The 26,943-nt window shown below is 42.9% G+C and overlaps 1 pseudogene; it reads left to right on the top strand.

The window, feature by feature from the left end:
• Positions 1-18,737: 18,737 nt before the first annotated feature.
• Positions 18,738-19,958, top strand: LOC106023730 (annotated as a pseudogene).
• Positions 19,959-26,943: the final 6,985 nt, after the last annotated feature.

The following is a 26,943-nucleotide window of genomic DNA, read 5'->3' as shown; positions in this document are numbered from 1 at the left end:
CCTCGTGGGGCATCAATGATCATGAGGAAGGTGAGGAATCAGCCCAGAACTACACGGCAGGGCCTGGTCAATGACCTGACGAGAGCTGGGACCACAGTCTCAAAGAAAACCATTAGTAACACACTACGCCATCATGGATTAAAATCCTGGAGCGCACGCAAGCTCCCCTTGCTCAAGCCAGCGCATGTCCAGGCCCGTCTGAAGTTTGCGCATGACCATCTGGATGATCCAGAGGAGGAATGGGAGAAGGTCATGTGGTCTGATGAGACAAAAATTGAGCTTTTTGGTCTAAACTCCACTTGCCGTGTTTGGAGGAAGAAGAAGGATGAGTACAACCCCAAGAACACCATCCCAACCGTGAAGCATGGAGGTGGAAACCTAATTCTTTGGGGATGCTTTTCTGCAAAGGGGACAGGACGACTGCACCGTATTGAGGGGAGGATGGGCCATGTATCGGGAGATCTTGGCCAACAACCTCCTTCCCTGAGTAAAAGCATTGAAGATGGGTCGTGACTGGGTCTTCCAGCATGACAACGACCTGAAACACACAGCCAGGGCAACTAAGGAGTGGCTCTGTAAGAAGCATCTCAAGGTCCTGGAGTGGCCTAGCCAGTCTCCAGACCTGAACCCAATAGAAAATCTTTGGAGGGAGCTGAAAGTCCGTATTGCCCAGCTATAGCCCCGAAACCTGAAGGATCTGGAGAAGGTCTGTATGGAGGTTCTGCTTTTCTGATGTATCAAATAATTATGTCATGCAATTAAATGCAAATTAATTAATAAATAATCATACAATGTGATTTTCTAGATTTTTTTTTTTAGATTCCGTCTTTCACAGTTGAAGAGTACCTATGATAAAAATGATAGACTTCTACATGCTTTGTAAGTGTGAAAACCTGCAAAATCGGCAGTGTATCAAAAACTTGTTCTCCACACTGTATTTCTTGGTTACAGGTACAGTGGGTATAGAAAAGAATCACCCCCTTTAAAAGAATCACATTTTGTTGCTTTGCAGCATGAAATGAAAATGGACAAAAAATATTTTTGTTTTTTTCAGCTGTATTTACAACTTATAACATCCAAGTGAAAGATATAATACCAACTTGTCAAAAAAAAAATATATATATATAAAATTTATAAAACTGAGTTGGAAAAAGAATCACCCCACTCCTAAAAATGACTTGTAAATCCAACCAGGTGTAGTTCAATAGCGCACACAAAGCCAATTGACTTTCAACTGTGATCAGCTGTGGTCATTTTGATTAGCTCAGCATGAAACAAGCTTTTCCTGAAGCATTTCAGTCCTTGGTAGTACAACTGAAGAAAACAATCAACTATGGGTGGCAAGGCATTGTAAAAAGATCTCCGGGATAAAGTTGTGGACAGGCACAAGTCAGGAGATGGATACATTCATGACAAAGAGTGGTCATTGTGTGCATGTGACAACAATATCACAAATTCTCCACAAATGTGGCTTGTATGGGAGGGTTGCAAGAAAAAAGTCACTCCTCAAGAAAGGCCACATGCAGTCACAACTGAGCTTTGCCAAAACGCACCTTGAAGATTCTAAGGCCAAATGGAAAAAAGTGGTCAGATGAGACTAAAATTGAATTCTTTGGCCTCAACGCCAAACAATATGTCTGGCGAAAATCCTATACAGCTCACCATCCAAATAACACCATTCCTACAGTAAAGCATGGAGGTGGTAAAATCATGTTATGGGGTTGTTTCTCTGCAGCAGGGACTGGAGCACTTGTCAGGATAGAAGGAAAAATGGATGGGGCAAAATACTGTCAAATTCTTGAGGAAAATCTGCTGTTCTCTGCCAGAAAGTTGTCGATGGGAAGAAGATGTACCTCCCAACATGACAATGACCCAAAGCACACAGCAAAACTGACCACACAGTGGTTGAAGGAGAAAAAGGTGAATGTCCTTGCATGGCCTAGTCAGAGCCCAGACTTAAACCCCATTGAAAATCTGTGGAATGACTTGAAGACAGCAGTCCACAAACGGTCACCATCAGATTTAACTGAACTTGAGCAGTTCTGCAAAGAATAGTGGTCAAATATTGCAATGTCTAGATGTGCAAAGTCAGTAGAGACATATCCCAAAAGATTAAAGGCTCTAATTAAAGCAAAAGGTGGTTCAACAAAATACTGACACAAGGGGGTGATCCTTTTTCCAACTCAGTGATTGTTTTTTTGTTTTTTCTGACATGCTGGTGTTATATCTTTCACTTGGATGTTATAAGTTGCACTGAGTAAATACAGCTGAATGAAACAAAAACTGTGTCTGTCTTCATTTTAGGCTGCAAAGCAACAAAATGTGATTATTTTAAAGGGGGGCGATTCTTTTCTATACCCACTGTACATAGTGTGGCTGCGTATAATAAATTGTGATAATATCTCCTTCTGTTCCCTCTGAACTGTCCGTAGGAGTGGCACAAAACTGTCTCCGACCCTTTAAATATATATAATATCCATGTACACAAACATGTTGTAAAATCCTGCATGTATGTCTACAGGCAGTGGGCTCAAATTATCTTTTATTTCCAACCACCTGTCAGAACGCATCCCTAAAAACTTCAAGTGTGTTCTCGGATTTTACTTGTAACAGTGTCATACATGTGCTCTTGTGATAACTGTTATAACTTTTTACCAGGACTTGAATCACGTCAACATAACGCTATGTGTTATGGGCTGTAAAACATCGCCACATCCTTTCCTTCGTTCAATGACGGAAGCTTTTAAATCTGAACCCGTAGCAAAATGGATAATATTGTGCTTGTTCATAAAAAAAATTAATTATCCTTTCCAGAGTCCGTTTGGACTTTCTTGGGAATTCCACTCTCTTTCAAAATAGATGCAAAAGCCCTAGTCACTTCAGCCCTGCTCTTATTTTTTTAACACTCTCACAAAAGCTACTTTTGAGAAAATTTCTATTACCGTTAACATGTAGCGATTTCCATCATTTTTATCAGTAAAAGCTTGCATATCACACAAGTCGGCCTGGAATTGGGATAAACGATGAGTGGTTAACACCCTATTTCGCAGAAAGGTTTTTCTCACTGGCTTATGGACAGTATAAGGGTCCTGGCCGGACAGCCAATCAGTTACAGCAGTGGTTCCCAACCAGGGGTACTAGGACCCCTGGGGGTACTTGGCCTTTCCACAGGGGGTACTTGAAAACACTCATTACACCATAGACTTACTAGTGAAATGAACATGAGGGGGTACTTCAGGGGTACTCCAAGCAGTGCAAATTCTTTTTGGGAGTACAGTAACTAAAAAAGGTTGGGAGCCACTGAGTTACAGGTCCGTCACTTATACTACTTCCTGTTTCTTATGCAACAGGTCTCTGAAGTCGCTCCTTTCCTTGAAAGACCCGGGGTGAGCGGGATTAAAATATATATTTTTCATTAGCTGCTCCATCCTCCTAATTCTCGTTTATTGTGGTTATTCCAAAAGTATGCATCAGACACTTATAGAAAAGGTTGAGGAGAATCTATTCTTAATATTAATCAAGAGTTTAAAATCAGTTTACATGTTTACAATATCAATCAAAAGTTTAAAATCTGTTTTCTCTGTTACATAATAATAACTTTGGATACTTTAATTACATTTACAGGCTTATGGCTCTGTATTTTTAAAACACACACATCCATTATATATGAATACAAAGAAATGACATGTCATTGGTGGTTCAAAGTAAATACGTAAAACTTTTGAATTTTTTTTCTTCTAAAGGGCCATCAACTTCTAGCGATATCAAGTTTAAATATTTTCATACGGACACGATCCATGATTTCCTCCATTTGTTGCACATGTACAACATTTACAATTGTTTGGGGTTTGTGTAGAATGAAGAATAATTTACTTTCCTTTCAATAATTTGCATCATTTCTAAAAATTATTTTGGAGTTGTTCTCTCAAATAACCTACATAAAAAGTTACCCATTATAGCAATTAAGGGTTTAAAAAAACAGCCTGACTGGGAGAAAAATCTTCAGGTATGTTCTGCCAGAAAATAATGACTTTGTTTACCAGGCCCTGGCGGTCTTTGTTCTTGCTCAGCAGCGAATCAGAGATCTTGTTCTTGAGTCTTACTGATGTATGTTGACTCTTTCAGCCCGTTTAGAAAAACCTCTGAAATAACATGGACTGTAGGTAATTCAACTTTAACCGTGGCAGTTTTCTTTTTTGTGCTCCTCGATCACAATCTCTAAAAGTGTTACAATGGAAGCCTTGATGGTGTTCACAAAAATCTGAGATCCCCCATCAAAAACGTCAGAATCCGGGGGATAGAAAGGCAGGTCAGGTGATGGTGGTAGTGGTGGTGATGGTGGTGTTGAAAGCTGTTCAGGTGGAGGGGTAGGAGGCAGCATAACCGGTCATTAAGAAGGCGGACTGCTGCACTGTTCGTTCACAATGTGGATCTTATATCCCTTTCCAGGTCTCGGGTATCTTCATCAAGCAATGATGTGAAAGATGTTTTAGGACTGCTCGTAATAGGCCAATAGGAGAGAGGTCTTTTTTCGACGTTGTGATATAATGAGGGGTATAGGTCGCCTGGCGGATTCCTCTGGCATCAAGGAAGCCATGGTTCTTTGAAATGCTGTACTTTAGCCCTACCTTTTTATTGCTACATAGATCCTTTTACCAGAGGGCGTGGCTTTTTAATCAATACATATCATTCCTGCTTCCATAAAAAACTATTTCAACTGCAAACCAGGAGAAGTCTAGCTCCTATTTATTGGTAACTTTCAGAGAATGAACCAAAGGTAACTGCTGCTCAACCCCCACATCACCCCCCTTGCATCTCAAGAAACCCTACACCACCAGTTGCACACCCTCTTTTCCCAGAGATTGAAGCCCCGTAAAAATCTGCTCCATCCATCTTTCATCTCAAGACTAACTTAGAAGAACATAAACATAAAACACTTTTATTAATCACCCCCACCTAACCCCCCCAGTTACCATCCGGTCATAAATCAAAAACCATTTTCATATTCTTACACAGATGCAGCTGCTAAAAGGTCAAAGATCAAAGCAATAATTCACTCTTGCAGTGGGGCGCCGTATACTGTATCTCTCTGATGACATTGTGGAGACATTTTTAACACTGCGACTGAAACGTGTTGGTCAAGGCTTTGAACGCATCAGGGTTTCATGCACCGCTGACCAATGTTCACGTGGCCGGTGAGAACTTTCTGCATGAGCTCAAGTTGGAGCCAAACATCACAGAGACTGAGTGAGAACAGGGATAAATACATGGATACATTTAATGAGGAAGCTGAATGCGACGCAGTATCGTCTTGGTGTGACGAAAGCAAAGAGTCTGCTGTCTAAGGATGGGTAACTTCAGTTGTCATGTTTACATGTATCTAAACAAATCCTATGTGGGTTTAGCGATTAAACAGTTGATGCACAAAGCTATCAAGAGTGGTATTGATGTTTGTAGACCTTTTAATAACCGAGACCATGTCAGTATTAAGCGTTTTAATAATCTGAACAAGCATATGGACATGGTCAGGAACACATCTGGTGATTGGCTTCAATTGTTGTCAAACTGTGTTGAATTAAAGGCTCTAAACAACTTCATGTATAAACTTCTAACAATGCTGATAACAGACTTTAAAATTGGGCACCTGTTTGTTTACATATGTAAGAGATGTTTGTGTGGTAAAATTGTTGAGTAATGTTTGTGTAACTTTTCCGAATTTCTTGGATGACGTGTAATTTCGAAAACTCAAATAAAACAATTTTAAACATGTATTACTTCTCATTATTGCCCGAAGGCTCTACGATGTCTGAACAGGTTATGAAAAGTATTAACTACGACCCGGCAAACCCTGGTGCTTATGTGGGTAGAGAGGGTTTGAAAAGAGCATACTTGGAGAAAACCGGTGAGATCCTCAAAAACGGTGAGGCAAATGATTCACTACTCGCCCAGGATACATACACACTACACAGGTCTGTAGCTATACATTTTCAAAGAAATAGAGTTATTGTTTATGATATAAATTCACAATTTCAGCTGGATTTGGTTGACATACACTCACCTAAAGGATTATTAGGAACACCTGTTCAATTAATGCAATTATCTAATCAACCAATCACATGGCAGTTGCTTCAATGCATTTAAGGGATGTGGTCCTGGTCAAGACAATCTCCTGAACTCCAAACTGAATGTCAGAATTGAAAAGAAAGGTGATTTAAGCAATTTTGAGCGTGGCATGGTTGTTGGTGCCAGACGGGCCGGTCTGAGTATTTCACAATCTGCTCAGTTACTGGGATTTTCACGCACAACCATTTCTAGGGTTTACAAAGAATGGTGTGAAAGGGAAAAACATCCAGTATGCGGCAGTCCGGTGGGCGAAAATGCCTTGTTGATGCTAGAGGTCAGAAGAGAATGGACCCACTGATTCAAGCTGATAGAAGAGCAACTGAAATAACCACTCGTTACAACCGAGGTATGCAGCAAAGCATTTGTGAAGCCACAACACGCACAACCTTGAGGCGGATGGGCTACAACAGCAGAAGACCCCAATGAGAACATGGATCCATCATGCCTTGTTACCACTGTGCAGGCTGGTGGTGGTGGTGTAATGGTGTGGGGGATGTTTTCTTGGCACACTTGAGGCCCCTTAGTGCCAATTGGGCATTGTTTAAATGCCACGGCCTACCTGAGCATTGTTTCTGACCATGTCCATCCCTTTATGACCACCATGTACCCATCCTCTGATGGCTACTTCCAGCAGGATAATGCACCATGTCACAAAGCTCGAATCATTTCATATTGGTTTCTTGAACATGACAATGAGTTCACTGTACTGAAATGGCCCCCACAGTCACCAGATCTCAACCCAATAGAGCATCTTTGGGATGTGGTGGAACGGGAGCTTCGTGTCCTGGATGTGCATCCCACAAATCTTCATCAACTGAAAGATGCTATCCTATCAATATGGGACAACATTTCTAAAGAATGCTTTCAGCACCTTGTTGAATCAATGCCACGTAGAATTAAGGCAGTTCTGAAGGAGAAAGGGGGTCAAACACAGTATTAGTATGGTGTTCCTAATAATCCTTTAGGTGAGTGTAGGTGCCTATAGTGTGGAAAACAATAACATGAAATATTTAACTTGCATAGATGTATTAAGCAAATATGCATGGATTTGTGTACTGAGAAATAAAAGCACTATCGAGGTAAAGCGAGCATTTGTGTCACGTCCTGGCTGTGCCCCTAGCCATCTCTGCGCTGGGCTCGGGGCATAGCCAGGACAGGACAGGAGGTGGCCTTTAGCCACCTCTACTCCTTTTTTTGGTTTCCCCAATTGGAGGCAGGTGTTAGTTATCGCCTCCAATTGGGGACCCTATTTAAGTTTAGTTTGTAGGCCCCAAGGTGTGTTTCATTTTGGTTTTTGTTAACCTGTGTAAGGAATACCCACGTCACTGGTTGCTGCCGTTTGTTTTTGTTGGAGTCCTTCTTTCATTTGTATTAAACATGGATTACCCTTGTGACCTTCAGTCTGCGCCTGTGTCCTTCAACCACCACAGCCGTGACAATTTGAAGACATATTAATAGAAGGAAGAACACAAACGGACAAGGGGAAGGAGTTTTTTAATTACATTTTGTAATGTTAATGAAGAAGTACAACATAAAACATTTTGCTACAGGAAATGATGTCAAAGTGAATATCGTTCAGAGATTCAATAAAACAATTAAATCACGAAGGTGGAGGTATCTTACAGCTGCCAACACTCATCGCTATGTTGAAGTTATTCAATATTTAGTTAATGGATACCATTACTCTATTAAGAAGAAGCCTGCTGACGTTTTTAAAGAAAATGTTAGACAAGTTCTCAAGAACCTGTATGGTAGAACTATAATGGGAAATGGTAATCAAAGTTTCAGGTTGGGGATACTGAAAGTTGAGAGGAACATTTACAAAAGGCTATGAAAAAGTGTCCACAGATGAATATTTTACAATAACAGAATGCATTCCGCGGGTACCTCCTGTACAAGAATAAAAGATTATGATGGTGATGTGATAGTTGGGACCTTTTATGAACAGGAATTACTTAAAATAATCATGGCCAAGGATACAACTTTTAAAGTGGAAGCAGTTCTGGATGAGAAAGTACAGAAAGGGAAGAAAATTTATCTTGTGAAATGGATTGGTTGGCCTGAGAAATTCAACAGCTGGATATCATTGGAACAAGTGCTTGACCTAGAAACAGGATAAAACTGGATAAAAAGGATTTGCAGGATCACATAATTTACATTGACTGCGATCAGTATTCACGAGTGAGGGAAGGATGGAACGGGAGATTGACAGACGGATCGGTGCAGCTTCTGCAGTAATGCAGTCGATGTATCGGTCTGTCGTGGTGAAGAAAGAGCTGAGCCGCAAGGCTAAGCTCTCGATTTACCAGTCAATCTACGTTCCTACTCTCACCTATGGTCATGAGCTTTGGGTCATGACCGAAAGGACAAGATCCCGGATACAGGCCGAAATGAGCTTTCTCCGCAGGGTGGCCGGGCGATCCCTTAGAGATAGGGTGAGAAGCTCGGTCACCCGGGAGGAGCTCAGAGTAGAGCCGCTGCTCCTCCACATCGAGAGGGGTCAGCTGAGGTGGCTTGGGCATCTGTTTCGGATGCCTCCGGAACGCCTTCCTGGGAAGGTGTTCCGGTCCCGTCCCACCGGGAGGAGACCCCGGGGAAGACCTAGGACACGCTGGAGGGACTATGTCTCCCGGCTGGCCTGGGAACGCCTCGGTGTCCCCCCGGAAGAGCTAGAGGAAGTGTCTGGGGAGAGGGAAGTCTGGGCATCCCTGCTTAGACTGCTGCCCCCGCGACCCGGCCCCGGATAAGCGGAAGAAGATGGATGGATGGATGGATGCGATCAGTATGTGTGACGGCAGTTTCTACATAACGCTGCCCAGTAACTCGTCAAGACATGTCTATCTAAACAATTAGAGTTTGAGCTATACCACAAAATTTGCCAAAGGTAAAGATTTGAAAGGTGATTGGAAAGTATCTTTGATAGAATTCTAATACCGGCATACGTGGAAGACTTTTACATGGGATGAAAATGCATTTGAACTACATGACTCGTAACATGACAAAACCTGTAAATATGAAATCAACACCAGTTATTACAATGGCATAGAAAAACGAGTGGCAGAGATGAACAATTATATAAAACCACATGGTGTATGGGCGGGGTATGATAAATAAAAAAATAGAATGTTTCTAAAAAGCTAGCCCCATTTTAGTTTGATATTTAGTGCAACACTGGAACAAATATTGCACTAAATGGAAGCCATTTTGTGGGGTCCGTGGTAGGGGGTACAATGAAAGCTTTGGTTGGTTGATAACCAGTTCCTGGGGGAGTGGCTAAATCATCCATTATGTCGCCAGATGTTTGTTCATACAAATTGATTTTACGCCTTACAAGCATATTTGGAATAGTTGTAAAAGGCATGTTAAAAACACCCCCCACCTTAATGGCCTTCTAGTGTCAGCAATTTTATTGGTTGCTGTCACACTTTTAACCAGATCCAACAGATGCGGACCCTTGATTATTTCTCCTTTGATTAGTTCATCATTTGAAGTTCATTAATTAAATTCTTTGGACCTATGCATTCTATTAAGAATATATTCAACATTCTTCCTATGCCTCGCAGGCACATTATCCAAAATGTAATCAACAAGGTTAACATTTCGGTCAACAGTTTGCTTAGTGTCAGTCATGTTTACTACATCAGGCCCAGTCTCAGACCCAGGGTAGACTTAGTGTATTTGTGTCAAGGACCCCTGTCTCACAAGTCAAAAATCTTTGTAAAATGATTTGCCCAACTTGAATGCGCAAATGCTCCCATTCGATGGCGTCTGGCACTTTCGAGAGGTGTTCTCTTCACGGATGAATCCTGGTTTTCACTGTACAGGGCAGATGGCGTCGTGTGGGTGACCGGTTTGCTGATGTCAACGTTATGGATCGAGTGGCCCATGGTGGCGGTGGGGTTATGGTATGGGTAGGCATGTGTTATGGACATCAAACACAGGTGCATTTTACTGATGGCTTTTTGAATGCACAGAGATACCGTGACGAGATCCTGAGGCCCATTGTTGTGCCATTCATCCACGACCATCACCTCATATTGCAGCATGATAATGCACGGCCTCATGTTGCAAGGATCTGTACACAATTCCTGGAAGCTGAAAACATCCCAGTTCTTGCATGGCCAGCATACTCACCGGACATGTCACCCATTGAGCATGTTTGGGATGCTCTGGATCGACGTATACGACAGCGTGTTCCAGGTCCTGCCAATATCCAGCAACTTCGCACAGCCATTGAAGAGAAGTGGACCAACATTCCAAAGGCCACAATCAACAACCTGATCAACTCTATGCGAAGGAGATATGTTGCACTGTGTGAGGCAAATGGTGGTCACACCAGATACTGACTGGTTTTTGTGCCAGGAATGGCATAAAGTCACCTAACAGCAATGTGACAGACTGGTGGAGAGCATGCCAAGACGCATGAAAGCTGTGATAAAAAATCTGGGTAATTCCACCAAATATATATTTCTGAACTCTTCCTAAGTTAAAACATTAGCATTTTGTTGTTGAAAAATGTGTATGAATTTGTTTTCTTTGCATAATTTGAGGTCTGAAAACAATGCATCTTTTTGTTGGTTTTTTGACCAGTTGTTATTTTCTACAAATAAATACTCTAAATTACAATATTTATATTTGGAATTTGGGTGAAATGTTGTCAGTAGTTTATAGATTAAAACAAATTTTCATTTTACACATACCTATGAATAGTAAAAGAAGAGAAAATGATAATTTTGCAGTGGTCTCTTAATTTTTTCCAGAGCTGTATATATATACTGCTCTGGAAAAAATGTAATGCTTAAATGCTTCTGTTCCTCACTCAAAACTTTCCTTTTCCAATTTTTTGGCAAAGTGAGTAGTACACATCGTTGTTCGAGATCTTCCGTTTCTTGCATGTAATAGTCGTCATTTCTCTGAACAAGAATAGACTGATGAGTTTCAAAAGAAAGTTCTTCAATTCTGGCCATTTTGAACCTGTAGTCAAACCCAAAATTGCTGATGCTGAAGATGCTAAACAAGTATAAAGGGGAGTTTTATTGCTTATTAAATCAGCACAACAATTTTCAGCTGTGCTAACAGTCACAAAAGAGTTTTCTAATGATGTATTTGCCTTTTTAAATGATCAGCATGGATTAGCAAACACAATGTGCCATTGGAACACAGAACTGATGGTTACTGATGATGGGCCTCTGTATGCCTATGTAGATATTCCATTGAAAATCAGCTGTCTCCAGCTACAACAGTCATTTAAAACATTTGCAGTGTCTACACTGTATTTCTGATCCGATAGATTTTATTTGAATGGACAAAAAGGTAGCTTTTCTTTCCAAACAAGGACATTTCTAAGTGACCCCAAACTTTTGATCAGTAGTGTATGTAGTATACACTCACCTAAAGGATTATTAGGAACACCATACTAATACTGTGTTTGACCTCCTTTCGCCTTCAGAACTGCCTTAATTCTACATGGCATTGATTCAACAAGGTGCTGAAAGCATTCTTTAGAAATGTTGGCCCATATTGATAGGATAGCATCTTGCAGTTGATGGAGATTTGTAGGATGCACATCCAGGGCACGAAGCTCCCATTCCACCACATCCCAAAGATGCTCTATTGGGTTGAGATCTGGTGACTGTGGGAGCCATTTCAGTACAGTGAACTCATTGGCATGTTCAAGAAACCAATTTGAAATGATTCCAGCTTTGTGACATGGTGCATTATCCTGCTAGAAGTAGCCATCAGAGGATGGGTACATGGTGGTCATAAAGGGATGGACATGGTCAGAAACAATGCTCAGGTAGGCCGTGGCATTTAAACAATGCCCAATTGGCACTAAGGGGCCTAAAGTGTGCCAAGAAAACATCCCCCACACCATTACACAACCACCACCAGCCTGCACAGTGGTAACAAGGCATGATGGATCCATGTTCTCATTCTGTTTACGCCAAATTCTGACTCTACCATCTGAATGTCTCAACAGAAATCGAGACTCATCAGACCAGGGAACATTCTTCCAGTCTTCAATTGTCCAATTTTGGTGAGCTTGTGCAAATTGTAGCCTTTTTCTTTTTCCTATTTGTAGTGGAGATGAGTGGTACCCGGTGGGGTCTTCTGCTGTTGTAGCCCATCCGCTTCACAAATGCTTTGCTGCATACCTCGGTTGTAACAAGTGGTTATTTCAGTCAAAGTTGCTCTTCTATCAGCTTGAATCAGTGGGCCCATTCTCCTCTGACCTGGAGCATCAACAAGGCATTTTCACCCACAGGACTGCCGCATACTGGATGTTTTTCCTTTTTCACACCATTCTTTGTAAACCCTAGAAATGGTTGTGCGTGAAAATCCCAGTAACTGAGCAGATAAAATACTCAGACCTGCCCGTCTGGCACCAACAACCATGCCACGCTCAAAATTGCTTAAATCACCTTTCTTTCCCATTCTAACATTCAGTTTGGAGTTCAGGAGATTGTCTTGACCAGGACCACACCCCTAAATGCATTGAAGCAACTGCCATGTGATTGGTCGATTAGATAATTGCATTAATGCGAAATTGAACAGGTGTTCCTAATAATCCTTTAGGTGAGTGTATGTCTAAGTGTTCAGTCAAGAAAAATAACTCTTGGAATGATTAGCACAGGAAAAGAGAGACTAAAGTCTGACGTTTCAGGTTTATGATTCACATTTTCTCTCATTTTATTTATCTGTCTGTCTCCCTTTTGTCTTTCATGTCTCCACAAGTGTCAAGTCTTCTGGTTGGTCTTCAACCCTCAGTATTATTTTTCTTTTCCTGTCTTTCTTTCCATCATTTGTTAATCTTTCACTCACTTCATAGACAGACACACACTGTTTTGTATTCCCTACCTTATCACCCTTACTCTCTCATTCCCAGGTGGATTGGAGAGGAAGTTAATCTGATCACTAACAAACAGATCACGTTACACACATCATTTTTTAATCTTTCCACATTTCAAGCACACTTCCATTATATCAACCATATCCCCTTCCTTATCGTGTGGCATTGCTGAAAATCAGAGTGTTTCTTCAATAAAAGCACAAAATAATGACATTGAAGCAATGACAACTGTAAGCAAATGTACAGCTATTTATCCCACCCATTCCATTTAATGGGAAAATAGAGGTAGACTTTCATTTACCAAAAATGATCGGGTTCAATTTAGCACACACACACATGCACAAAAGCAATGTCCGTAACCCATGGAGTAATCAGTTTTACCATAATTACCGTTTTAGCAATTGTGTTCAGTGCATGAAGTCATTTGGCAAGCACCTTCGCCCACTTCTCAACTGCTTCAAACTGTGGAGAAAGAAGAGGGAGAAAAGAGCCACTAGCTATTGTTCCCCCCGAAGAATGTCTCTGAGGGCACATTAAGGCATGTTTCCGGGGGCCTCCTTGCAAGGAGTGCCCCTCTTTTAACCAAAGTCCTCCCACCCTAAGAGGATTGTATTTGTGTGTGTGCTTGTACACATGTGCATGTGTGTGTGTGTGTTTGGGCCCCCAACGTGCACTCTCTCTCCAATATGCTGCCCTGCAGAGTGTGTCACAACAGGGAGCAAATCAAAACTAAATTTGATACTAATCCGTCTAATTGATGAGCCAGATCCTAAGGTAGTTGTTGCCTTTGATCTCGGAGGAGGAAGGAGGGGTTAAAGATTAAGACTGTTTAAGCTACTTAGCTTTTTTTCTCCCTCATTCCCATTCTTTTTCCTCCCAAACGACAAAGAGGAGCGAGGAGGTGCCAAAGGTGGAGTGGCCGCTGACAGCGAAGTTTGTCACAGGTACCTCATGGGTTTCACTCAAAGGCACCTATTATAGACACATACACACACACACACACACACACACACACAGAGAAAGAGAGAGAATGACACATTAAGAATGCTGTGAGACAAATAATTTATACCAGTCCTCTATGTGCCAAACATTAAATTATTTGACTTATTTAATCCAAACTTCATTACTGTCATTGAAAATCTATGTATTTTTCACAGTGTGATAACATCTAAATATAGATTTTGTGTCAAGTGCTTGTGCCATTGGGGGAGGGCTGATGGGAGCGTGTGAGACATAAAGATCGAAATGTCTGTTCTCGCTGTAAATCAGTGGTGAGTACTAAGGTTGACAGGTTATATGGCCCATCAAGTCTTCTTCATGCCAATCCCCTCCCATTCCACTGCCTTGTCTGTGCTGCCCCATTGAACATTCTCTCACATCAATTGTGTAGACGATCTGGTCGGTCAAATAATGCAGTTCAGCCTGGTTGCAATAAATGGTTTATGTGATGGGGGGGAAAGGATTGTATTGGTGTCATGCAGAACAACAGGTGTGCATGATTGTGACTCAGAGAGGTCATACAGTGGATGTTATTTACTCAGTTCTATTCTAAGTCTCCTTGATAGGTCAGCAGTCCTGTCAATTTGGTACCTGAACCTGCTTTGGGGATGACTGAGGACGTGTGAATGGGGCACTGCCAGGAAAGGAGCAGCCAGACTGGGCATGGGGCCACTCCTCTCCACAGCAACACTGCCATCCCAGCTGGCTCTCGCCTCAGCACCATGGGCGCTGGGGCTAAGCGTGCTGATCTTTTGCTATTATAAGAGTTTATAATTCGGACACAATACAGGATGGCTTTACCTAGACAGTGGAATCATACACTCTAATATATACTTCTAACGGTCAAACATGCCTACAGAGTAACTTCATCCAGTTGTCTTTCGCCGGGACATTAACACACACCCACTCAAACCTTTTTCAAGTTGGAAGTAGGTAGATTGCCCTCTTTAGTGTCATTGCATTCCTCCTGTTCAGACAAGGCGTCCTTACAATAAGGATAATGTTTCCATCAGAAGGAGATTAATTGTGCTGCTCGCCCAGAGACCAGACGCCATGCTATCACTGGGATACTCTCTCCTTTGCTTTCAGCCACCTTTCAGGAGAATGACAGTGCCCTCCGTCTGTCATGGCATGAAACTACAGTTAGTAAAGAGCAAAAGTCCAAAATTGGTCCTATCCCCTGTGCTGTATTGGTGCCCAAGAATTGGTTTCAAGGCGGGTGCCTCTGTGTTGGGCTGTGCAAGGATACAGGGCTTTCCCATGCCGAGACTTTCCCTTGTGGGTGTCTATTTAACCGCGGGCTCAACTCTCTCATGACTCTGTTTATCTCCCTTTGTAATCTGTGCTGTGTGTCGGCTCTGGTTGTTGCGCATCTGCGGTACTTGGTACGGACTGCAGGTCTGTGTATGGCTGCCTGGCCAATCACTAATCTCCCCTCTAATCGGATGTTTTCTTTATCTCCCACTGGTGGCCAAAGCCAGGGCAATAACCAACCCTTCAATGGGAAACCTTAATACCCCCTAAGTGTGTGTTCTCTTCTCTCAAATCCCCCTTTCCTCTCTACTCAGAGTCTTCCCCAAAACATTGTGTGGCAATACATAAAGAAAAGGACAGAGAGAAAAGGCAAGGTGGGTTCTGGTTACGCTGGAATGCCAGGGGAGATTCAGTTCTGTTAAGTCCACTTTTATTTAGAACCCGGGGAAACTAGCAATAGGAACACACACAAACACAGAAAGCCGCACACATAGACTCTCTCCCATTCTCTTTGGGGCTGGCAAGACACTCCAGTACTTTTCCATTCACTAACAAAGCTGTGAGTGGAGAGAGAGACAGAGGGAAGGCAAGCGGGGTAGAGAGGAGAGAAAGAGAATGGGCTGGGGGGAGACAGAGGCATAGGGCAAGAAGGAGATTTAGTACAGGAGGGGAAGGAGGAGTTGTGCACTTGTCTGTTTTTTTTTTTCAAATTGAAGGAGTGGAAGAAAACCGCCTTCAACACACAAACAAAATGACAAGTAAACTTCTTTAACCTCCGGGTGTATATATAGAGAACTCGTCCATTTAAATCTGAAAGTGCAATTTCTAGTGCTGTGAAAACCTTTTCCATAATATACATTATCTGCAGTACTAGTGGAATGATATTGTTTCATAACATTAATTTGCCAGAAATTAGTTTGGTTGCATACAAAAGCGCATTTTTTTATTTCTCTTGACAAATGGAAAAGGTGCCCATTCCCTCTTCTTCATTAGCAACACTGTTGGTTCATCTCTCTTTCAGCAGTTGCACACAGTGTCAAGCAAACCCCTTGTTAATTTATTGTGTTAAAATATTCTGTCGAAGGTAGAAAACAAGCAATGAATACTGTAGGAAATCATTGTACCATCGAGATCACTTTTTAAAATGTTTACAACTTTTGTAAACATTTTTGGTTGACCAAAAGTGGGCTGAATGCTGTTTTTTAGGGAGACACAATTTCCCTGATTATTTCCTAGTTGCTAAAATGTAATACAATTAAATGCATTTATGTTAAACAACAAGCACAGAATAGTGTTGGGAATTACGCAATTTTTATACTTTTGAAATATTCAATTAAATATTTTTTTGTAAGCTGGACCAAAAGTGAATGTTTTTATATGAACCGTTGTTGTGAAATTCAGCTTACTTCCACAAGGTGGAACCAAATTAGGGATATGTCTTTTGACTTGACAGTGCCCCAATTTTGTTGCCTGAAATTATTTGGTGTGGGGTGACAAATTGGGAACACAATAGACATTCACTGTCTGAGATACAGACATTTCTAGGGGGATGTCAGTTGCAGTTTTCTATAACTTGTCTTAAATGCCATGACCAAACTGTAGGAGCAACATATAACAATTATTGTAAAAATCAGTAGACTCCACCACCACATGGATCCATTTGGTTTTACTGCATGACCCCCACAAGCCGTTCTATCAACTGAAAGGTAACCTGAGTACCAGTTTTTACCAGGATGAAAGAGGATTTGGAAGGTCATTAGTAGGAGTGTGCCAATCTCTTAATAATAATCATATTCGTAATCGCATCTAATTTTCACACTTGATATTTGGAATCAGAGATTTTTATTATGAGGAATACATAACAATCTTGGAGGGAAATGAATAGAGAGACTCCCAAACACATCTGTGTGAAGGTGAACGGAAAGGCTTAGATCGGAAAACAATCTTGCTGTCATTGCCAGGTGGGCTCTCATCTCCACTGGGCTGTCTTCTCTCCAATGCCATTTGGGGGCAGGATCACTGGCTTACTGCTGTTTTCTGTTGCTGCCCTTGTGCAACTCTGTGGACAATACTCAGCCCTCTTTCAGGGTGGTTGTGATTGGTTGGTGTCCCTTTGGTTGATGCTTGGCAAAGTGGGTGGAGGGACTTCCTGCCTGTTGGGCCCTGTCCGGGGTTACCCTCGGATAGGGTGACAGTGCCACTTGACCTCCCTGTCTCAGCCCCAAGTTTTGTCCAGCTCCATTTAAACTTATGAGGACATGAACCCTTGGACAAAATCTTGGGGCTACCAGCCCCAAAGGACTCGTTGTTTTCCATGTCCAAACCCTCCTGGTTGTAATGCAGATCAAGTAGCTTGCAATACCTGACGATTCTGGCTGTCAATCCGCTGACCCCACCTGATTTTTCCTGTCCTTGTGAAGTTGGCCCCCCACCCAACGCAAAACCTCGGCAAAATAGGCTCAATCGTTTGTGCTGGTTTGTGCCGTTAACATTTTCGTTTGTGCTGCTATCACTTTATAGAAATTAAAGAATATTTTATTCTGAGGTCACTCAGCCCCCAAACATACTCCAAATTCAACCAAAATAGACTTGTTTGTTTGTGCATCGTTTGTGCCGGTTTGTGCCATTAAAAGTTTGGATGTGCTGCTTCTGTGTTAATTAAAGGTGATGACGTCACTCAGCCCCCCAACATGCTCCAAATTGAGGAAAGAAATGCACAAACCAGCAACAAATGAAGAACAAACAGAGGAGACTATTTTGGGTGAATTTTGAGTATGTTGGGGGGCTGAGTGACCTCAGAATGACCAATGAAATATTATTTAATATCTAAAAAATGACAGCAGCATAGGCAAAAATTAAAGCTCCGCTTCTGGGACAACTCCACTAGTTACTTAGGCTTCACACCCTAAAGAACAAGGAGTAACATAATCTTTTGCAACAGACTTACTATTTGTTATGGAAATTCTTGAACTGAGGGGTATTGCACAAAAGCAAGATAAGGGATTAAGCTGGGATTTTCCAGTTATCTTGGCTGAATTTAGCCTTGACTCGGTTGCATGAAGGGAGGCTAATTTAATCTACATTAAGTTACTATGGAGATTTACACTTTGCAGCTAGCCTGCTCCGGAACAGGCTAACAACCAGGCTAAGATTAATCCTAATGATTTATCGGCTAGTTCCTCCCTAAATCCTACTAGATATCAATGTGTTTTAGTCACTTCATGGTTCTGCATTAAAATACTAGATATTCTGTCTTTCATCTAAGTATGCATACTGTTATTTTAGTTTTTTTTGAAAACTGCTGTTCATTTCACTGTCAGAGGTTTGATGAATATATATCTATGCAAGTATAGAGTAGAAATGTACTGTTGAATGAGAAAAATATCCATATATTATATTTTATTGCAGTTGATGAGATAATAAGAAATGGCTCATGAAGTTGCAGATGTGGTTTCAATGAAGTCTGTAATGAGGTCAATATGTAATATATATACACTAAAGATTTGTGTGTTGCCTATTCACAATGGCTTGCCCTTTGTTGGATGATGTAGTTGATGAGGAAGTTTTAATACTCAGACGAGCATTCAGGCATGAAAGAGTCTTCCGAGATAGGGCAGACCCATTGGCCTTTTCAGACGAATATCTGACTGAGAGGTACAGATTCTCAGGTGATGGCATCAGATATTTGTGTAGGCTGCTGGGTCCAAACATACAGCACAGGACAGCACGGAGCCATGCTCTCACTGTCCCACAGATGGTCTGCGTAGCACTGCAATTCTTTGCAAGTGGCATGTTTCTGTATTCTGTCTGTGATGCAGAAAACCTCAATAAAGCCACTATTTGCCGCACAATAAGAAATGTAAGTCTAGCATTGAAATCTCTTGTGCACATATTTATCACCTTCCCTGGTCACAGAAGATTCATCCACATCAAGAAGGAGTTCTACAAGATGGCAGGTAACACGAATAACAGATTACTACAAAATGTTACATTAGCACAGTCACAGTATGACACTCATTATTTTGTGTTACAGCTTTTCCTAATGTTATTGGTACAGTGGATTGCACCCATATTCGTATCCAACGCCCCTCAGGGGCACATGAGGGAGATTATGTTAACAGGAAATCCTTCCACAGTGTCAATGTTCAGGTAAGAATGAGTTATGGTTACTGTCAGCTACATAATTATTGCATTAAATGACCTTAATAGACTAAATATTTTTACAGATCTGTGATGCTGACTGCCTTATCACAAATTTAAAGGCAAAGTGGCCTGGCTCAGTCCATGACTCCAGAATTTTTCAGGCCAGTAGAATTTACCAGAGACTCTCTCTAGGTAAGCCACCCCATTTTTTAAGCACCTTGAACATCAAGAGTACAGTACTTAGTTGTAAGAATTATGTTATGCCTGTGAGACATTTCTGATGACTCCCCTTACAGACCCCAAACCCCAGCACAGCAAGCTTACCAAAACCAAAACCAGGGCTCGAATTGAAATTGAATTCGGCCTCCTGAAATCCTGATTTCAGTGCCTGCACCACCTGAGGGTCTCCCCAGACAGAGCATGTGACGTGACTGTTGTCTGCACAGTGCTGCACAATATTGCCAGCCTACGAAAAGAAAGGGCTCCCAGAGTTGCTTTGGATGTTGATTGGGACAATGCTGCCATATTCCCAGATAACAGAAATGGTAGACTTGTTAGAGAACAATACATTGCAAATTATTTCAGTTAATTTCATTTTGATTCAGCCCATCCCTTAATAAAGGTTCCCCGAGCGGCCTGGCGTGGTAGCAGGCTGGCCATTCGGCGTACCCCGCTACCCACGCCTGTCCCGCGGCCGGCCCCGGTCCCTGTTCCGGTCCCGCGGCCGGCCCCGGTCCCTGTTCCAGCTCCGCTACCCGGTTCCAGCTCCCCCCGCTGCCCTGGAGAGGCAAGCCAGCGCCCCCCGCTGCCCTGGAGAGGCAAGCCAGCGCCCCCCCGCTGCCCTGGAGAGGCAGCCAGCGCCCCCCGCTGCCCTGGAGAGGCAGCCAGCTCCCCCCGCTGCCCAGTGTCCGCCAGCTCCCCCCGCTGCCCAGGGTCCGCCAGCTCCCCCCGCTGCCCAGTGTCCGCCAGCTCCCCCGCTGCCCAGGGTCCGCCAGCTCCCCCCGCTGCCCAGGGTCCGCCAGCTCCCCCCGCTGCCCAGGGTCCGCCCGAGCCGCCCCTGGAGGATTGGTGGCCCGAGCCGCCCCTGGAGGATTGGTGGCCCGAGCCGCCCCTGGAGGATTTGTCGCCCGAGCCCGCCGGTGACTGGCGGCCTCGCCCCGCGGCGCCCTCTCCGGCCCTGGAGCCGCCACCTCCTCCCGCGGCGCCCTCTCCTGCCCAGGCATCGCCGCCTCGTCCCGCGACGCCCTCTCCTGCCCAGGCGTCGCTCTGGAACCTCCACCGGCCTCCCCGGCTCCGGAACCTCCGCCGGCCTCCCCGGCTCCCGGAACTCCGCCGGCCTCCCCGGCTCCCGGAACCCCGCCGGTCCCCCCGGCTCCCGACGCCCCGCATGGTCCCGGCCCGCCTCCGACCCTCCCTGGCCGGACACCGCCGCCTCGTCCCGCGGCGCCCTCTCCGGCCCTGGAGCCGTTACCTCCTCCCGCGGCGCCCTCTCCTGCCCGGACACCACCGCCTCGTCCCGCGGCGCCCTCTCCTGCCCAGGCGTCGCCGCCTCGTCCCGCGGCGCCCTCTCCTGCCCAGGCGTCGCTCTGGAACCTCCGCCGACCTCCCCGGCTCCGGAACCTCCGCCGGCCTCCCCGGCTCCGGAACCTCCGCCGGCCTCCCCGGCTCCCGGAACTCCGCCGGCCTCCCCGGCTCCCGGAACCCCGCCTGTCCCCCCGGCTCCCGACGCCCCGCATGGTCCCGGCCCGCCTCCGACCCTCCCTGGTCCCGCCGCTCCCTGCTCCCGCCTCCCGGCTGTCCCGGCTGGGGCTCCTGGGTCCTTGGGGCCGCCGGATTGGGGCTCTGCTGGGAGTCTCCCTTGTGTTCCGGTCCCTGGTCCCCGTCCTGGGGCCGGGTCTCCGCCTTGGTGCCCTGCCCGTCCCCCCCTTTGGACGTTTGGGCGCGTCCGGGGGTCCGCGCCTTTGGGGGGGGGTACTGTAATGGTCCCTTCCTGAAGGGGCCATTCCGCTTCGTGTTTTCTGTGTTTCCTTGTCTTGTCCTTGTATGGTCTTTCCTGTTCTTGTTTCTGTTCAACGGTATGTTCAGTTCACCTGTGTTTTAGCCCCCACCTGTTTCTGTTCTCCTCGTTTTCTCAGTGTATTTAGTTCAGCCCTTTTCTCCTTGTGGGTCATTGTGTGTGTATATGTTGTGTACACCTGTTGTGTACACCTGTTGTGCTCCTGTGCCATTGGACTTTTCGTAGTGCCCGGCACTCAGTTTAAGTTATTCATTCTTTTTTGTTTAATAAAAGGGGGAAACCCTTCGAACTTCTGCATTTGCCTCCGTCTCCATATCAACCAGCGTGACAACCACCATTTTTGAATATTTTTCTTTATTATTTTGCTGTTATCACTGGTCAGCTTGGAGCTTTGGAGAGAAAAAATTATGATGATTAATACATTGTGTTACAGTCATGGTTACAGTATGAACTGAAGTCACTTACTTCTCTTTCTTGTTTCTGGATTTCCAGTTCTAGTATCCTCAGTGTCTTGCGTTTAATTTGCATCTCAAGGTCCATGTCCTGCAGCTTTATTTTGTTCACATCAATCTTGACTTCAGTCAGCTCGATCTGTCTCTTAAGATGCGTTGTGTAGAGATATCTGTTTGTGAATTCTGTGAACAACTTTTAGTTAGCATAGCAGAATTTTTGCATAATGTAAATCTACTTTAGGCAATACTCACTATGTTACTAGGCACCTTATCAGGCTGCCCAATGTCAGGATCCTGTAATAAATTGTATTTTCTATTAGTACCATTTCCCTGACTTCTTATCATTAACTTAAATTTTTTTGTCTTTCCACAAAATTGACATGATCCCTCGAGCCTTCTGGAGTCCAGTGACACGGTCTCATCATCAGCAGAAGTGCACTCCACTGCTGTAGATGTGGCTTCCCTCTGCCATATTCAATACTTGATATTTTTGACAGGACATGCAAAGCCTATGATTTAATAAAGAGTACTCACTGGCGAATCAAAGTCTGGTGGCTCCAAAAGTGTAAGGGTATTACCAGCCAAAGCAAAGTCACACAGTCCACATAAAATATATATGGATTTCTATATTTTCCATGTGCAGTATGTACCTTGTATGAAGAGGCCAGTATCCCTTGCTGGGCCAGAGTCAGTGGCTGTCCCTCCCTGGATCCCTTCAATCACTGGCTTCCCTTTATTTAAGTCCAGGGCCAGCTCCTCTGCTGTGGTGAAGTCTTGGGTTGGAGGGCCACCCCCCGTACCAGATATGACTTTTTTTTTTTTTATTGCTAAAATCAGCACAGACAATAAAATGTCAGCAAACATGTCACCTATGTTCTCCGCAAACAAGTCACTTACCAGCCTGCAAAATATTCTTGTATTTAATCTTGACTTGCTGCCAAGTCCTTTTTTGGCCAGACATGTTTGTTCTTTAAGTGGAAAAGATAGTGATAAAATAGATTAGATGGATAAAAATAGAGCAAATTATCTGATTATGGATTACATCAAATCAATTAGAAACAAAACCTACATACAAATAGACAAGAGTAAAAATATTAAACTTTTATTATAGACATAAGAAATGAATAGATCAAATAGATGCACATAGTGTTTGCAATTGTTATTCATGTTAAATGCATGTCCACTGGTCACATTTAAGGCAAAGTATACAATTATTTATGATTTTTTTTTTGAAAATGACAAGTAACTCCTTGAATTGTAATTATGAGGGTTGCAGTGGAGCACTGGTAATTTGGACTACTTACGCATTCAATCGGTCCGCTATTGTTTGCCAGGCATTCTCTCTTTGCTTTATTACGGCAGCTGTATTGCCTTTTTTACATATTATATGCTTTACTTCTTCATAAGTTTCCATAAGAAGCTGTTGTTCAGTTGGTGAAAAGTATGCTGCACGGGTTTTTTCCATTTTTGCATCGGTGATTCTGTGATCGATTTCGTGATCTTTTTAAGAATGCCGTGAACGTGCATTTATCCAAACTATATACACCTGGCTTGACATATCTGCGCGGTCTCATCCTGGCTCAGCAACGTGCAACGGATTGAGCCAGGATGCACTGATTAAACTAGGTCAAGCCGTGATTGTTCTGTTATCCTGGCTTTCTTAATTCTACTTTTGTGCAATACCCCCCTGATGTATACATGTATAAATGGGTTACTAGTTAAAGGTACTGAGTCCCCATGTTTGGATAAGAAAAGTATAACCTTGTTGAAATCTATTCATTAATATAAGATAGACAAGTTTGAATAAATAATTTCATAGTTTAATAAATATACTTTAAGGTTAAAAAGTTAAGATTCATTGACCAGCAATGAAGTTATGATTTGCTCAATGAGAGAAATGCATATTGGGTAACTGAGTACAGCACTTAAAAGTTAAAATATTTGTTGTCATTACATATGTGAAATTGCTTTGAAAATGACCCTCCCCCTTCTGAAAGCACTCACAGGCGGCCCAGTCCTCGCACAGCAGTTCCTCCGAGCTGCAGTCAGAGCAGGAGATGTTAACTCCTCCGCGTCCAGACTGAAAATTTATTGCGCATGTGCATGCGGGAAACCTCTGCTGTCTTTTCCCAGATTGTTACCAGGATAATTCTGACTTAAATAGCGCCCCCTTTTTTGATTTGTTCTTTGTTTTTTTGCTCAGGTGATTATTTCTTGTACATGGAAGACGTAATTTAGCGACTTCTAGCGACTTTTAGGACAGTCAATAGCGACCTTCCTTACCGAGGAGTTGGCAACACTGAAAACATGGGGATAAGGGAGGAAGAGTATGAACGAACAGGGGAGAAGCATGTAGGCTGCTAATGTTATGTTATGCACCAGTTTAGTGGGTGTTAAACCAGTACTCTTATATACGAAACGTAAATTGTGATAATTCTGTCGGTTTGAGTGGACTGCTCAGCACAAAAGGACAGAGATAAGTTTAAGTTACCTGCTGACTTAGTGGCTAGTGTTTTTGCATGGACTTTGCTAATAAGCTTGTGGCTAGTGTTTTTGCTTGGAATTTGCTAATAAGCTAGCGGCTAGCGGCCTGGCCTAGCTAAGCCTTTGTGAAACTGTGAGACCGACGGTGGACAAAGACCCTGACGGCGCCGTATAGCATTACCGAGTGGTGGAATTGGTCGAGATCGTCAGCGGTGTGAGTTTTCCCATCAACCCTGTGAATCTTTTTTTCATCTTGGATCTTCTCGTCATACCTCCTCCTGCTGTCGCCTTGCATCCTGCGCGTGGGAGACTACAGGCCCATTGAGTACAGGTACTCTTTTGTTTTGACCTGCAGGGTGAAGTGGCCATTTTGCTAAAGGCTACAACGTACACAAGCTACATACAGGCCTGCATCATTTGGACATTTCATGGGTATTTCAATTTAGGCTAGGTTATTGCCGGCTGTTTTTTTTTCTTGGGCCTTTGTTTTCAATGTGAATTTGACTGCATTTGATAAGTTTATTAGAGAAATCCCACTTATTTGATTAATTGGATAGATGTTTTAAAGAACTCAGGACAGCCACCTCTAACTACAGTTAAACACACTAGAGAGGCGCTACAAAAGGAATGTAGGAGAGGGGGATCTGGTGTTTAGGATCATTATTGACTGGTATCAGCAGTTTATAGGGTTACTCAAATCTGCCTATATGTATAACCCATCAGAGTCTATCTATTGTTTGTCCAGATGCTGTGAGTCCTCTTCAAGAGTTGAAAAGGTTGTCCATGTGGGGGAGGACAGCGTGCCCCTTGGATGGAACCAAGGTAGTGATAGAACAAAGGGAATGAGTTTAATAACATAGGACACATCTTACCATACCCCTTTTTCCCCTGTAAGTACTGATGATTGTCCTGTATAATTTAGAGATTCCTCCGATGATTATTCTGTAAGCTTGTGACACATCTCTCTATTTGCAAATAAACTGCTAATTGTGCCAAGATAATTTTGTCTCTGTACTGAGTCCTTTAAAAGTGTCTATCAATGGAATTACCATCATACTATTACATAGGATAACTAATGAATGTGCATTGTTTTGGGCACTGTAAAGACTGTAAAGTGTTCTTGGCTTGTGCCAACGTTGTTCTGTCTTTGTGCAGCTGTGAACAGGTGGTGCAGCAAGAGTGTTGAGTAGTGACAAGTGTGCCATCTGGTAATGCTGACCAACCAGGTGGTTGCACATAGCACTTCTTGCAACTCAGGACCAGTGGCTTCGAAGTGTGGCTATGAAGTAAAAAAATGTTTTTATGAAGTGCATAAATGAAAAGCAAATGTAATTTTCCACAATGTATCCAGGTTAGGACTGATAAGGTGCACAACTCAGGCCCTCAAGGTAGGCCATAAAGACAACTGGAGCAGGTTAAAGGTTTTGTTCCTTGTTCAACAACCCTCACCTATGGATACTTGTGATAGTGATACGATAATTTAGTTATAAGATTAAATGTAAACACTGTCTCCTACATATGTTGACCAGAATTAAAGTGTCCTACAGAATATGTTTTCTTAGCAATGTTGCTAGTATCTACAATATCTATCATCTTTCCCTACTTGCATGCTATGCTCTTCCTCAGGGACCTGTGACATGTAGCGTTCCCTGTCAGTGTATATTTGTTAGATACTGTGCAGAATATGAAATAAAACGTATTGTTATGCATTAAAGCTCGCTAGCATAATTATATTGCAGTAACACAAATACAATCATTTTCAGCTAGATTCCCTGTAAGATAGTTAACATGAACTAGCTTATGTTAAATTCTCTGAGTAGCTAAGTAGTTGAATGTGTGATTGTAAATCTGTCATTGCCTTGGCACTTACCTTCATAGTTGTCTATGTAGTTTCTTATATATATATCTTGAACCCGTTTCCTTCTTGCTAGCTTGAGTCTCGGATGCGGATTTACAATTCAATGTACATCATTAAAACCGGTAACATTTTTTTTTTTTTATTGTTGTAAATATATGTTTTTGTTACAGGCATATGTGCAGAAAGCTTAGAATTTTATTAATCGAACTACAGTATACAATTTAAAGTAGCTATTACGGCGACTAACTCCTATGCAAGTGTTTGAGTATAGTTAACATCCACACAAATGTATTTCTAAGGAACCAGGGCTGCTGGTCACCAGGTCTGATGGTAAATGTTGTACTTACTTGATCCGTCTTCTGATTTCTTATCTTGACAGTCCCAGAGATATAGGAATAAGGCATCGTTTTGTTTGATAAAATACATTTTTATAATTGAAAAAGATTCATGTTCAATACAACTCGGAGGAAAACTATTCATGATATTCAAAACCCATAATTGGTATTGTTGAAGTCTAACACTTCCCAGAGTTGGTTTGTTGGAAAGGAGAATAACACACCAGGAGTCAGGTCAATTACCATACCGTATATTTGTTTATTACACTCTCACTCTCAAATCTTGCTCAGGAGGTGGTGTACGCACGTTCATAAATCAGGCAGTGAGAGGAGTGTAAGCAAAATCTTACGCCAACATATACGCCCGTTTCTACGCAAGAATGATAAATGAGGGCCAATGTATCCACAGTATTTATGAAAAGAAGAGT

The sequence above is a fragment of the Esox lucius genome, chromosome 20 (genome assembly GCF_011004845.1).
Source record: "Esox lucius isolate fEsoLuc1 chromosome 20, fEsoLuc1.pri, whole genome shotgun sequence".
Lineage (NCBI taxonomy): Eukaryota > Metazoa > Chordata > Actinopteri > Esociformes > Esocidae > Esox > Esox lucius.
The sequence above is the reverse complement of the archived record's forward strand: the minus strand, read 5'-3'. Positions and strand labels throughout refer to the sequence as shown.